This window comes from Taeniopygia guttata, chromosome 10 (assembly GCF_048771995.1).
Source record: "Taeniopygia guttata chromosome 10, bTaeGut7.mat, whole genome shotgun sequence".
Classification (NCBI taxonomy): domain Eukaryota; kingdom Metazoa; phylum Chordata; class Aves; order Passeriformes; family Estrildidae; genus Taeniopygia; species Taeniopygia guttata.
In genome coordinates, this window is record NC_133035.1 from 17,430,936 (window position 1) to 17,445,845 (window position 14,910).

Consider the following 14,910-nt stretch of genomic DNA (forward strand, 5'->3'; position numbering starts at 1 on the left):
TCCTTATGTTCCCCACCACAACTGCACGCAGCCTGGCAGCCTAACCCTGATGGAACTATTGCATTATCCTCACCACTGGCTTTTGTTTTCCTTTCCAGCAGGGAAAAAAATAAATTACAAATGGTCTACTATGTGTAGGTGAATAATAAGGAATCCTGGAAAGGGGTCACCCTATCCAGCAGGACAGACAGTAGACCCAGTTTACCTAATGACATGGTTGTGGTTGCCTCCTGAAGCACGTTCAGAGCCAGAGCAGAGGTTAGACAGTGTCTAGGACAAGGATTGCAGCTCTCCTCTGCTCAGCTTGCAGACACGTGGTGACTGAGCTGCATAAAGGTTCATGCTGTCTATATTTTATTTTGTGGGTAGTGCGGGCTGTTGGTTTTATTATTTTCTCTTTATGCAAGGCTGACAGGGAGCGTAGAGCTGGTTGCTGGGCAGTGGGGATTGCAGTTGGTAATAAAGGTCTGTTTTCTCACTTCCTCTATTTTTGTCTCTGGGCAGGATGAGGCACATCAGGGGAAAATCTGACTTGAAACAGAAGCTCAGTTTTTAAGTTGGAGTTAGACAGTCCTGCTGAGAGAGGTTTGCTCACACCACAGCTGTCCATCATCTCGGGCACATGGCAGCCCTGGGGTGCCACGTCCCTCCTGGACACATCTGGAGGGGACACTCTCACTGCTAACCCCTCATTAGTTTGCCAAGTGACATTTTGGTGCCTGGGGCAGGATGTCTGCTTGATTGTCCCCCAGGTCTTGTGAGCATACTGAAAAAGTGACATACATCCTCCTGTAAGGAGGGAATGATCTTTACCAGGCATGGAGTCAGGACTCCTGAGTCTTACACCTTTTCTTCCCCTTTCTGGCTCCTGTGGAAATTCTCTGTATCCTGTGAACACAGAGATGCCTCTGTGTGTGAGACCCTGCTGGTGGTCTGTTATTTGCAGGAGAATTTTTTGCTTGCAAAGTGAATTTTGCAATCACCAAGTGCAAACTTTTCTCTGGAAGAGCTCTGGTTTCAGTACAAATCTCTGAGTCTCTCCAGGTGAGTCTGTTTTCAACAAGGTCACCGGATATCCTCACATCTGCTCTGATGAGGAGATGAATGAATCCAGCTGAGATGCATTTTGTGTTTGCCCTCTCTAAAATGAACTGCAAAGCTGATAAATTCTTCACCCCTTGCCCCTGCCAGCTCTGCAAATTGCAGCTTCTTTCAAAGCTGAAGTGAAAAGTGCCGGAGTGCCACAGCACCACTGCAAGTGTCACTTGAGGGACAGGCTGCAACAAGCCTTAACATGTACTAGAGCCTCCATCCAGCCTGGAAGGGGGAGTGCCAGTCCCTCTACTCCAGGGATAGTGCTGGGATGTGGGTTTTTTTCCTTGTAACTTCATTTGGAAGCCATGGAGAATCAGTGCTCAGCATTGCTGTAGGCAGGAGGGGAGGACTTGTCCCCCTTGGTATTGCTGGTCAGTAGATGTTGGAGCATGAGCCTGGAGTTGATATTAGTGGATTTTGGGTTTTGCTGTATAAAGAAGATCAGAATCTGGCCTGAGGTGAGGGTGTTTTTGCTTTGGCAGTGCGTGTGAAAGGAGAAACTCCAGAGGGTTGGGCGGCAACACGCTGGTTCTGTTCTCTTCCGTAGATGGCCTTCCGGAGACACGCTGGGCGAGTGGAAAATGTAATGAAATTCCCAGAGCCTCCTGGTGCACTACCAAGGTATTCCTGCCAGCTTTCCAGCCCAAGATGTTGGTGCAGCTGTAGGGGCCCGGGCCACAGATAGAGGTGATTGCAGATTAACCCCCACCAGAGCAGCATTACTGTGGGAGAGGTTTTCTTCACCTGGGCAATAGCCCATACGAGAGTCATGCTTACCTTTGGGGTGAAATGATCTGAACCAAGAGCTCACAGTAGATCAAGCTCTTTTCAAACTGGCTTTATTTTTTAAAAGCTCATTTGTTTGTTCTGCTTCACAAACTGAGCAGTACAAGCAACAGTAAAAATGTAGTGCATCCCAAATTCTCGCTGTGAGGATGGGTTTCGTGACCACTGCAGTCTGCACAAGGTCTTTATATCCAAACCATCTGTGGGGCTCAGAGTATGCAAACTATTCATGTTGTCTTAAAGATTTACCAGGGAGCAGGGCCTCAAACTGCTCAAATCTGTAGGAAAACAGAAACCTGCACCACTGATGGTCCTGGGGGTCTTGTTTGAAGCTTCTATTGAATGGATTGATCATTGTCCTGCAGCGTTTAGTGGTGGAAAAAGAAGCAGGGAGGGGGTTTAACAAGTGTCTCATATGGTTTGTGTTGTCTCTGCTGTGCTGAACCTTTCTTTCTGCTCACACAGCAGGGTTTTGCTTTGCCTCTGTTTCCTTTGTGCAGATGGCAGCAATAGGTTTCGTTTCCCCCCCAGCCGTCAAATTAACAGCCTTGGCGAGCTTTCCTTCGCTGGCTAGTTTTGGGTGGTGCTGGAGAATTGCTCCACTCAGTACATTTCCAAGTCTGGCTTTTTAAGCCAAGCTCTATAAAAATAAACTTTTTTTGTTGTTGTTTATTTGTTTGAGAGAAAGGACCTTGGGAAAGCAGATATGAAATTTGCTCTGACTGTATTTTGTCCGCTGAAGGAGTTGGCTTTGAGTTGCATTAGAATAGCAGATTGCCTTCTTGCACAAATCTCCCACAAGCAATGGGCTGAATTGGGAAAAGCTGGTGGGCAGAGGTACTGGAAACAATCTTCTGAGTTACAGCATCTGCAGGAGGGACTAATGAAAACTCTGGCCTCGTATCTCCAAACTCCACAGCGAAGTTGTTTGACCCACCCAGTTGCAATGACCAGCTACAGAATATCATTATATCCTGAGCCAGTGAATTTGCAGTGTGATTTTCTTCTTCTTTACTCCAGTCACAGTAAATACAAATGAATCTCAAGGAGCAGTAGCAGAATGGTGGCCCCTCACCATGCACTAATACCAGCATTTAGCTTATAAAGAAATTACTGATCTGAATCCATCAATACCAATGCTGATGCAAGTGGATCTGAACCAGAAATAGGTGAAGGACTGACTTTTTTTATTTTACAAATGTAACAACCCAACCCAGAGGAAGATAGGAGCAGAAGGTTTCCTAAACCTTTGCAGAAAGCTTGTGGGAGGGACATAAACTCAAACTGAGCCAAGTGCTCCTGAGCCCTTGTGCCTTTACTACATATAAATAAATCATGTGTATATTTATAGTAGATATAGTTTATATGCTAAGGGAACTTAGCACAAATCTGAAGTTCTTTCATTGCCTGCCTGTGTGCTTTTCTAACTCAAAAAGCTCTGCTCTTGGCACCTCTCTGTAGTACAGCAGCATGTGTGGGCACATCTAGGTTGGAAGCTTTGTGCATGCTTGGTGCATCTTCACCTCCTGGGTTTTACATCATCGCAGAGACCTGTGCTGTGCCAGAGACTGCAGGACCCAGGCTTTTGGTTATCTCCTGTATCTTGAGGATGTAGTTTGAAGTAGGCACTAACCAGGTGTTTAATTTAAACTTGGTCCTGCTTGAAAAAGACCCTGTGTATCCAACATATTGCCATGCCAGGAACAACAAAAGCTCCAGAGCCCCTGCTCAGCCTCGCATTTGTTTCTCACATGTGTTCCAGGACTGCTCTCCTCAAACCTCCTCACTGGTTGTTTTCCTCTGTTGCTAGAGCCGTATGTCTCCAAGGGAAGGCCCAGCTCTGCCATTTGAACAATCCTCCTCCATCTGCTGCTTCTGCTCCTGGAGCTGTGTGGGGTGGCAGCGCGGTGACACCGGGCCTGCAGACACTGCCTTGGTGTCTGTGTCACTCCTGTGTTTCCAGGGAGCCAGGCTGGGTGAGCTATGACCAACTTGCATTTTAGTGCTGGACTTCAATGGTTTCAGTTTGTCAGGAATAGAACCACTGCCATCAGCAGTGAGGATAAAAATTTACTGGGCATTCAGACCTGCTGTTCCTGGGGAAACACCAGATTGCTGCTGCTGCTGGGAGTTAGTTCCCAAATGTGGTCTTTACAAACACAAGGAATAAGGCCATGGACAAAATCTAGTCAGATCTACTCCACGGTTTTCAGTTCTGGGTAGGTTAAACCTGTGCTCTAGGTTTAATTCCTCTCTCCTGCTCAGTTGGACTTTTATTTAAGTGGAAAGGGTAGTCTGCACAGCAGGCCTCAGGTTTCCCAGGGTTATGCAAAAAGGACTCAGAGATGCATCAGAAGTTTTCTTTCCTTATCAATGTGCAATATTAAGGGTAAAACCAGGTACTTCTTGGAGCACTGGAGAGGCTGGAAGGTCTCCTTTGCTCTGTGTGGCGTTTTATGGACACAGATGTGGACTGCACTGCCTGGAACACAAGTTGTTTGTTTTAATTTACAAATTAAAAATAAAACTATGTTTATTTGCATCACTTGAGGGGTCTTTTGCTCACAGCTGCTTAAAAAGTGAGCTCTGCCTGCCAAGTAAAATAAAGTTTAATGTTACAACATGTACTGGGAAGGGCAGAACTGGAAATTACCATGCCAGCAACAGGACACTGTAGGTACAATATTTAGAAATCCATGCAAAGTGCAGAACTTGGCTGTGGCTTGTGACAGATGTGGGACTGAGGTGCAGGAAGGTGTTGCAAAATGTCAGACATGAGAACCCCCATGGCTGTGAAGGTGAGGGAGCCATGTCTTCAGGGAGGCCCTAAGGAGCAGCTCTCTCTTGCCACACACCAGCTGCCAGCCCATGTCTGGCATTCCCATTATGGAAAACTGGTCGGGAGGTGGCTCAAATCCCTGGTTTCCTTTTAGTCCTCTCTTGTCAAGCTTTGTGCTCTGGTGATCACTGGAAAACATGCTTGTTATGTTGGGCAGTGGTTTGCTCCTAAAAATTGATGAGGAGAAAGCTCATCTCCCGGTGCTGCTTTGTCCTCTGGCCATGTGGACGTGTCCAGTGCCTGTGAGGTCTGTGTGGGCTGGAGCTGGGCACAGCTCTCGGCCTGCAGACACCCCCAGGGCTGCAGGCAGGACACTTGTCAGGCAGGGATCTGGGGTTTTCATCTCTCTTCGAGGCCAGTGAAGTGGTTTGTGGGGCAGTGATGGCTGGTGTGGTCTCAGCTGTGTTTCATCTGACTCATCTTGTGCAGTGGAATAAATGAGCAGGGTCTAAATGTTGCTTTACTGTGGCTGAATCTGAAAGCTCAGCTATCAGTACAAGCTCTGTGGGGTGAGGTACTGTATTTATTTACAGACTTCCCCTGCCTTTAGGGGACAAATGCAAGAAAAAAGAGAGGAGTCAAGGCAGAGGAGGCCGGGGGAGGCTGCTCTGTTTGACAGCTGCATGCAGAAATCCAAGTCCGATCTTTTGACGCCCAAGAGAAAGACCCTTTCCTCTTGTTAGTGACAAGGAAGCCTGGAGCAGTATGGCTGAGGTAGCCCAGATCAGATGGAGACAGTGTCCTCTCAAGCCCTGGGGGGCTCAGGCTGGTTGTGTTGCCTGCAGGGTGAGGAAGGTTTCCTGCCTAGCAGGTGCTGCCATTACCTGCCTCCTGTAGCATGTGCCTGTTTTGTGTTGTGCAGCCTTTGTTGCTGGCCCTCCTCAGTTCTGGATTGCTTTGTGACCATAATTTAACAAGGCAGTTTACAATGGCTCTGACACCATTTGGGTAGATGAAGTTGGCTCAAAAAGCATCCACCCACTTACCAAACAATGCCTCAGGCTCTGAACACATTAAACTTGCTCTGCTCTGCTGCCTACATGCAGCTTTCCAGGTGGAGTTTGTTTTTGATGTTATCCATCCTCCTTGATGGCTCGTGAGCAGCTGGCCAACTCTCACTCCACCTCCCATCTATCCTATCCATAATTTGTTGTCTAATTTTTGGGAGCCTGCTCATTGCAAAGTCTTGCACAAGCAGGGAATGGTCTTCACTTCAGAAAATTTCTCTGCCCATTGAGCTGAGTGGAAAGTGCAAGAACAGGATTAAGATTTTAACAAAAAACCAAAAGACACTGTATGTATATTTGTTGGAAAACTCTGCCTCCAGTTATCTGGATTTACCTCACAGGGGTGTTAAGATGCCCTGGGTTAATGTAAATTCTATCCCTGTGTTTTTTTAAGAATTGGTGATTTGTTTCTGGGTTTGACTTCCTGGAATTGCAGAGACATGAAATTGTTGAGAAACCTTGATTTAAGTTCAGTTTGATGTGATGGAGACTCCAATTCTGAGTCGAGCTTTAAAAAAAACCCAGCAATCATCCCACCAACAACTACTTTCTTTTTTTAACCAGAAGCATATAATCTTCCTTGGAACTTTTCTTAAGCACCAGAAGGGCGAAGAGGTGGATGTTGTGAGCTAGAACGCTTTTGGTGGCAAGGATTCTGCTTTCTTGGACTTTGCTGATGCAGATCAACGCGTGTATATGTTGAAACTCACAGTGAGTAAAGAACAAACAGCTGTCTGCCATCCTGACAGAGTTGGCTGGGAAATGGCCCAAACACAGAGAAATCTTAAAAAAAAAAAAAAAAAAAGGAAAAAAAGAGGAAAAAAAGGGAGAGAGGAAAGTGTCTGTCTTCAAGTATGTTTGAAATAATGAAAAGAACCGATGTGCAAAGCGATTAAGAGATCTTTGAGGATCAAAAGCCTTGATTCAGTTTTGCCAATGGAACAAAACTTTTCATCTGTTCTTATGTGGACCTTAAAGTAGGGCAGAAGGGTGTAGTTTTTAAATTATTTCATTTCAGGATTTACTTTGGGCAGGGGGAAAGGGTTCTTTCTGTTTGTTCTTGCTCTTGTTATTCAGTGTCCTTAACACAAAAGGCCAGCCTGGCTCTGAAATGAAGAGCAGGGTCATTCTATGAACTGGTGGTTCATTAGTCTCCTTTTGATATGTCAGAACAGTAAGGGACCCTTTTATTTTTTTTTCTCCCTTTCTAGTAATGTCTGTGTTCTTAAATCAAGACATCTTCCCTCATCATGCTGCAGTGGCTGAATATTTTTCAGAGGTTTCCTAAGTGGGTTGTACCAATAACGTTCATCTCATGCACACAGAGCAGAGAGTCAAGAGTTTGATGCATGAGGAAGCCAAACCCAAAGATTTTTAGTGCTCTGTGCAGTACATCCTACTCCCAGCTTTGTGTTCAATTGGAGCTGGATGCCCCCCACAAGGTTATTTCTGAGCCTGTTTTCCCTGGTAGCCTCATGTCAGCAGGACCCCAGAGCAAGCCTTGGGAAGGTGGATCAGGGAGGCTCAGAAGTGCAAATCACTGGATTCCAGCACTGCCAGCTCGGCAGCAATGTGTCCTTTCTTGGGGAAGGGGTGGTGGAAGTAGCAGCAAAAGAAGATGAAGAGGTCTGGGGCTGGGAGAGTGAAGACAAAAGATTGGGAAGGAGAGGACAAAACTCAGGAATGTCCTTGTGTTTGGATTTCTGCAGGGGACAGTGGAAGAGCTCCCTCTTCCTGTCCCAGCCAGCGGTAACCATTGTGGGAAAAGCCTTCCTTGCAAGCTGGAGTGTCTCTGTGGTCCCGGCATCCATGAGGCAGGATTTGTCTTTTAAAATGATCAACAGGAGAGCATGGATTTGCTCTGTAGGGTCACCAAGAGCAGCTCTGTGGCACCACACACCACCAGCAATGGGGTGGGTTTCAGAGCCAAAGTGTAGGTGGGGTGGGTTTAATGACAGGGGACACCTCAGTGGTGGAAGTTGTGTGTTTGCCCCATCTCATTGCAAGAGAACTGGTGAGAGAAGAGAGGTACTCTGTTCCTGTTGCCACTGCAGATATTCAGGAGCAGCATCTGGTGCCACAGGTGCTTCCTGTGACTGGAGCTGATGTACTTCTGGTGTGTGGTTTCCTGCCCCATCCTGACTGGGGTCAGGTGGTAGGTGTGCTCTAACCTCTTCAGTGGGGCAGCTGTGATAAAAGCCTGTTCTCTGCTCCAAAACCTAATTAATACAAGTCATATTTTGTCACCACATGTGCAGCAGAGATGGCAACTCCCATTTCTGCTGCTGTGGGAACCACATCCGTGTGCTACACAGACCCTGTCACGCTCTGATGACAGACCAGTAGCACTACTGGAAACCTGAAAACAGCAGCAGCAGAAGCTGAAAACTGCATATGGCACAGCAGTATTGTGGGTTGCAGGCTGGAAAATTTCTGCTGGTAAAAATTTCTGGCAAGGTGTGGACTGCAGAATGAATTAATCTGCTTTCTTCTTTGAGCCAGCACTCCTCTGTCCATATCCATGGCAGGGATGAAATGTCACCATTGATACAAGCCTGGTGTGTAAAAGTCGGTAATTACAAGCCATTTTGTGAGCAATATGATGGGTGAAAAAAATGACCTCCTATGGGCTGGTGATCTCCACCCTCTTTGCCTTGAAAGCAGGCATACATTAATCTGCTGCATACATTAATCTGCTGCATACATTAATTTACTGCATAATTCTTATGCTGCTCTAACATCATCATAAGCATGTGTCATTTTGACATATTATCAATTCTAATACAGCTGTGAGCAGCAAAATAGAGTGAAGAGAGTCTTCGTGCCTGCCTTGGGGGTTGAGGGTGGAGATGGGATTGTCCATGTATTCCGTTTTGACAGTAGCTTCTCTCTTGGTGTTCACATAAATAGTTATTTTTAGGAAGATCATATATTCCCCAGTAATTGTTTTAAATGCATCAAAGAGCTCACTGATACAAAGCCTGTGATTTATGGGTTCCCGCTACTTTTTAATAGCTGAACTTAAATCCTGGATTCACTGAAGCCATTTGGAAAATTGGGATTATTCCAAGCTAGAGCAAAGGGAGGGAGACTGGTATTTTGCCAAGATCAGCAGTGATTCATTCCTACATTCGTGCTCAGCATCCAGTGAAGGGCAGGAGCTGGGAATGCTGTAAGGAGAGCTAGCAGGAGATTATCATGTTGAAGGTGAATCTGCCCTCCTCGCTCCCTCTGCTGCTAGATAAGGTCTTTTCAATGAGAAGGACCAAATTCTCTCACGTTTTTCTTTCATCCCCTCTAAAAGCTGATTTATTCATACCAGCTCCAAGCCAACTAACTTGCCTCCTGACTGTGAGGCATAGGGAGAAATGAATTTTGGCTGTTCCAAGAATGTCCCCATAGGGGTAAAAGACTGGAGAACACCTCGTGATAAATGTACTTTGGAAATCCCTTTCAAAGAGATGTTTTAGTGACTGCTTGGAATGAAGCAATGTCTGTATCAGGTTAGGCCAGCAGGCTCTGGCAGCATGAGCAGGGGGCCCTCAGGGGCCTGTAAGGGGACAGGGTGGACCCAGGACTCATTGCTGGCACATTCTGTCACGCTCCAGTGGTATTTGGTCCCTGGACCAAGTGAGAGGTGATCACAGAATAAATCAGATTGGTGGTGGTGTCATTTAGATTAGGTGACAAATGTTGAAGTCACAGAAAAAGTGGAACCTTGCTGTGGTCTAAGGGTTTTGTTTAGCCTGAGGACATTTATGTTTTTGGTGCCTGCACCAGGGTTCAGACTCCATCTCTAGCCAAACAAATGGTCACTAATCCCGGGGTGTGAGGAATGAAAGGGGCTGTCTGTCCATCCCTGTCTGTGCAGCTCACAGGGGCTGAGCTCCAGCTGCACGTCCAGTAGCCATGGCTGTGGTGACAGGGAGAGCAAAGCTTTTACAGCTGAAATACTTCTTAGTTGTGAGCCCCTGGGGAGCCTTCCCTCTGAGGGTTCTGTCCTCCTTGTCCTCAGGCCAGCTGACATTGGAGTAAAATTTCTCATATTTTTGCTCTCCCAGCCCTGGGAGAGAAGCTCAGCGAGTTGGTAAAGTAAATTGGAGCAAATATCCCAGCATAGCTCAGTCCTCACAGAAAGGAAAGGACTTTGTCTTTCCTCTCTTGCAGAGCAGAGGCACAGCCAAAACTGTGTTTTCTCCTTTTCCTGACATATTATTCCTGTTGCGTATTTTTGAAATATATTAGTACTGAGAGCACTGCTGTTGTGATCAGGAGGCAAAAATAGCCAAATATATATTTGTGGATAAAAGGCAGTAATAAACCCTCGAACTTCCAAACACATAGAGGAGCATTGACATCTAAATACCAGAAATTCTAAGCCCTTACCTTGCTAATTCATGTGGCATTTGGAGGGGCTGTGGATTTTTATTTCATCCTGGTATTTGTGGTATTTCCTGCCATTAGTATAGGAAAACCCTTGTGTGGTAAATGCCGGCTTTTTCCTCCGTTGGTGGCAGCCACCGAGACTTGAGTTCATGAAAGGCAAACCATCCTTTTCAATACTGAAGGATCTCTGAGGTACCTGGGAAGGAAAAATCTCATCGGGGTTGAATGAGGCTGTTGGCACCATGACCGCTGCCAGCTGAACCGCTCCAAGCAGAGTCACATCTTGTCTCCAGATCCAGGAGTCTGGGGCTCAGAATCCATTGGGTGGCTTCAAAAGCTGTAGCTTGGAAATAGCACTGATAGTCATTTTATCACAACCTCTTAAAAGTGATCCGCGGATAAAGGTTTCAGGTACGAGTGTTGGCCTCAAGTCAGTGACCCAGCTTTCACAAATTGCTGTTTTTATTGCAGATTAAACTGTAGATTGGGTCGTTTAGATTTGTAATGGAAAAATATTAGCCAATGTACTTTCCTCCCCTCCACCCTCTATCATCAGGGCATATATCAAGTTGCACTATCTGGCAGGGAGTTCCAAATGTTATTTGAGAAGAGGGAGGAATGCAAGCGATGTCAGCAGAAAACAGCTGAGTAGCGGTTAAATTTCTTTGGCCTTAACCTGCTCCACAGGGAAAAAGAAATGCAACAACTGGACTTGTTTCATTTCACCCCAGCACAAGCCATCCTTTGGAAACAGATGATGTTTGTGAGCAGATTCTCCTCAGAAGCTGGGGTTTGGAGATGCTGCTGGGCGGGCAGATCCTGCCGCGGACGTGGCAGGGCCAGCTCTGGCTGGGATCCCTCGGTGAGAGCACCAAGGCACCAGCTATTGCTGCTCCCTTGCTCATCTGGAGCCTGCCACTTTAGGAGGGCAGCTTTAGGTTGCATCTCTGTGGCCTCCTGAACTTTTTATCTACATTGGCTTTAGAGATAAAAGCCTTAAGAGCTGGCTCAAGTGAACTTGCGCGGAGCTGCCAAAGAGCGGTGGAGGTGCGTGCAAGGATACTGTTAGCTGAGAAGCTGGGCTGAGTTAAATGGTACCCTTAATCCCCTTGATACAGGCAGAGTCAAGTTAAAAGGTCTTCCCCACTTGGAGGGAAGGCTTTGCACGTGTAGATGCTGGTTCACTTAAGGGCAGCACTGCCTATGCAGCGGGAGCCCCTTCTCAGCTGGTTTTTGCTTTGTTGCTGAGGGAAGAAGTTACTTCTTCAGGGGCTCAGTCACAAATGTGGAATTTCTAGTCCCTGAGGGCTTTTAAAATAAATAACAATGGAGGCAGCAAACAGAAACAGAATGGTTGAACAGGAGAAGAACACAAAAGTAAATATAGCCCTTCGTGTAATTCTGCCAGCCAGTCTGCAGTGGCTTCTTTGCCTTGCACTGCCCTCCCCGTTCTTTGCCTGGGGTATTCACACAGCAGAGGTCCACATTTTGCTTCTCATTCTTACAGCTGTTGCAGGCAACAGGAGGCTGCAGTCCCCTGCCATGGTCCTGTTTGGGTTCTTTCTTGTCTGACTGGGGTTTAGGGCCCCTTCCTTGCTGTATTCTTTAGTTTGTCCCACTTCCTGCCTCTGGAGTGATCTGATGGGACAGCTTGGTCTTCCCTACGATGAAAAACCAAGTAAGAAAGGGAACAGGAGATGACTTTTCTTGGATCCCTCCCCAGCTTTGTTACATCTTCCAGAGGGAGATTTCCAGCAAGAGCTACACAAGAGTCCTACTTAGATACTTATTTCAGATTCTTTCCTAGCCCCTGATCCCCAGGGCTGTCTGTAGCCCTAGCCAGTGTCTGTGCTTCACAAATGTTTCATATTTAAATATTTTCCAGGTGTAGTGCCCAAAATGCATTGGGTACTTGTGCCTAATTCCCACTGACTTCACTATGAGTTCTGCCACTCATTGCAGGAAGCGTGGACAAGTGTCAAGGTCAGTTTTGGGAGCTTTAGTAATGGAATGCAAGAAGAGCAAAACAGACCTAAGGAAGACAGGATTTTTACAATCCTACTGTTGCAGTCAAAGGAAGCTCCCCCATTAATTTCAGTAAAAGGAGAAATAAAGTATAAGCCAGGAAATCAGATGAAACTCAGAGAACTTGCCCATGAGTTTATTTTTCTTAGCAGTATAGAATAATTTCTTAAACTGAGGAAATGTTCCTGATAGCTGAGATCTTAATCCTAGAAATAGTTTAGTGTAGCTAAGTATTTTTGTATGTGGATTTAAATTTTTTTAAAAAAATAAATTTTATGACTAGTTTTCATTAGGGACTGCAGGAATGAGACTGATATATTGAAACAGTATATTCAAGATCTTGAACCAAATCCTGCTCTGAAGTTTTTGTCTTTGAATGTACTTCCTCTCTTCCTCACCCCAGTTGTTAGAGCCTGGTTATATTGCCTAGAAAGGCCTGTTAAAACAGATATATTTTTATTTGCATGCAAATTGGTAGGAGACAGCTTGGCTGTAAATACTGTGCTAATCATTCCAGGTTCATCAGAACCCTAATTGGCTGTGGGATTGCCTGTAACTCTCAGTACCCTGATTCAGAGCAATAGGAATTGTTGAATCTACATAATAAAGTGAGTGTGATGGAAGGTGAGCTCACACCTACTTGAGATGTGTGTTATCATTCCCATCAAGGTCAAAGACATTTTTTTTCCTTCCACATATACATATTCATCGAGCCTATGCACAACTAATGAGTTGGAAGATTAAATGGTTGTGGATTAAGAACAAACCCTACTGTTCTCCTAATTTGATTGAAAGTTACTTGGTTCATCTGATTAGAATTTTGAATTCAAACCATCTAACACGGGCTCCTCAGCTACCTGCAAAACCTGAGCAGGGCAGCCAGGAGCAGATAAAGGTTTCATCCAGTCCCCCCAAATCTCAGGGAGGCCATGGATCTGAAGAACCACTGGAATCCCCCCTGAACTTCTACAGGGAGAGACTGACTCAGGGCAGAAAGGCTGTGCTGCCAGGGTCAGCTCCCACCCAGGATCTCCAGCCAGGATTGATTTCATGTCAGATTTTTAAAATATTATAGCAGAGATATTACTTCTAGTCCCTGGTAAAGGACATATTACCTAAGATACTGAGATGAGCCTTTGCTCTTGAACTGCTATGCATTAAAATATCTGTCTTTTTCACACATACTGAGTTACATAATTAGCAGCCATGATTCAAAGGAGTCCTTGCCCTAAGCCCCGAGTGTCACTGCTTTTCCCTGAGGCTGGAAGCAGTTGGGCTGGTCCCAGGGCTTGGAAAGGGCTGCAGCATCACCAGGCGAGGAAAACCTTGGGAGACAAATGGCCAGGTCTCACAATAGGTGTGAGTCAGTCCCTTTGCACTGAGGTGATTTGACTTCCTGTTGCTCTGCTATCTGGGCTGCTTGTTTTGGGGAACAAATCCTTATTAACGCTGTATCTCTACCATCCTCACTTCCACCAAAGGCTCCCTGTGTGCATTATTTTCCTGCCTTGTGCTGTGCAGCACTTCCTCTGCTCTGCAGCTGCTCCTGCTCCAGCTGCCTGCCCAGGACTTTTGGCACAGCTCCTTAATGAATGCTGCTCCAAGATGCTTGGCTTAGCTTCATGGCACCCAGGAACATTTGTCCTTTCCCTCTAATCACCTGAATTGCAGAAGTGTTCAGTATATGGGCTTTAGATCCTGCCTGGCTTTATTCAGGTGTAGAAAAGGGGAGAGGAGAAGGTGTTGGAGGGTCTGTTTAACTATAAAGAAAAAAGATAATGGTTTGGGGCTGTGCTGTCCTAGTTCCTTTTTTTTTTTTTTTTTTTTTTTCTTTTTTTTATGTCTGTGTGCATGCATTTATTTTAACTTTTCTGTTTGAAGGGGGAGAAGGGACCACAGGGTTTGACCTGTGTATTTAACAAAAAGAGAGCACTGAATGAGAGGATTTCAAGAAGTTTTCACAGGTGTATTTAAACAGCATAAGATTCCTGTTTCCTTAATCAAAATGGGAGCAATGTGTATCCACAACAGACATGAAACAAAGAGAACTAAGAAATGTGTTGGCATTCAAAAGAACCGGAAAGTAACACTGTTCCTGTCACTATTAGAAGGTTAAAATCCTGCCTGGCAGCCTATAAACTATTTAAATGATCCTACAGAAATTCCACTGACCGAATCATTTTTGGGATTTATAGCTAAATCCTTCACCCCAATTGAAGACCCAATGTACTCACAGCCCTGCCGGAAAATACACCTTAATGAGGGGAAATTGTAAAATAGGACTGAAAAAAAAAAAAAAACTCTTCAGCAGAGGTCCTTGCTGCAGTCCTCACTCACTTCACATGGCCATTGAGATGATGGCAGCTGTGCTGCTGTGATCATATGTGACCTAGATTTTCCTCACAGTAGTCCTGTGCTCTCCCTGATCTTGTGTAGGCCTGAATGAATTGAATAGGAACATTTCTGGATGCTTTCAGAGAGCAATGGTATCTTTTTCTCTCTCTCTCTTGTTCTTCAATCTGCAGCATCTGTTCCCCTTGTGGTTTTCTCCCTTTGCTCTCACTCGGTGCTCGTGAAAGAGGACAGGGCCGGTGTAGCTTTAATTTGGGAAAGGTGGATGGGGAAATCAGGGCAGGTGTGATCCCTCCTTGGTGTCCTGTCACACAGCAGAGGGTAAAACTCAAGTTCATGGGTTTAGCACTGAGTGGGCACAAAGGAGGTGGGGAGGGCTCTAAGGAAGGTTCAGGGGTGAGACTTGTAGCATCAGGGAGC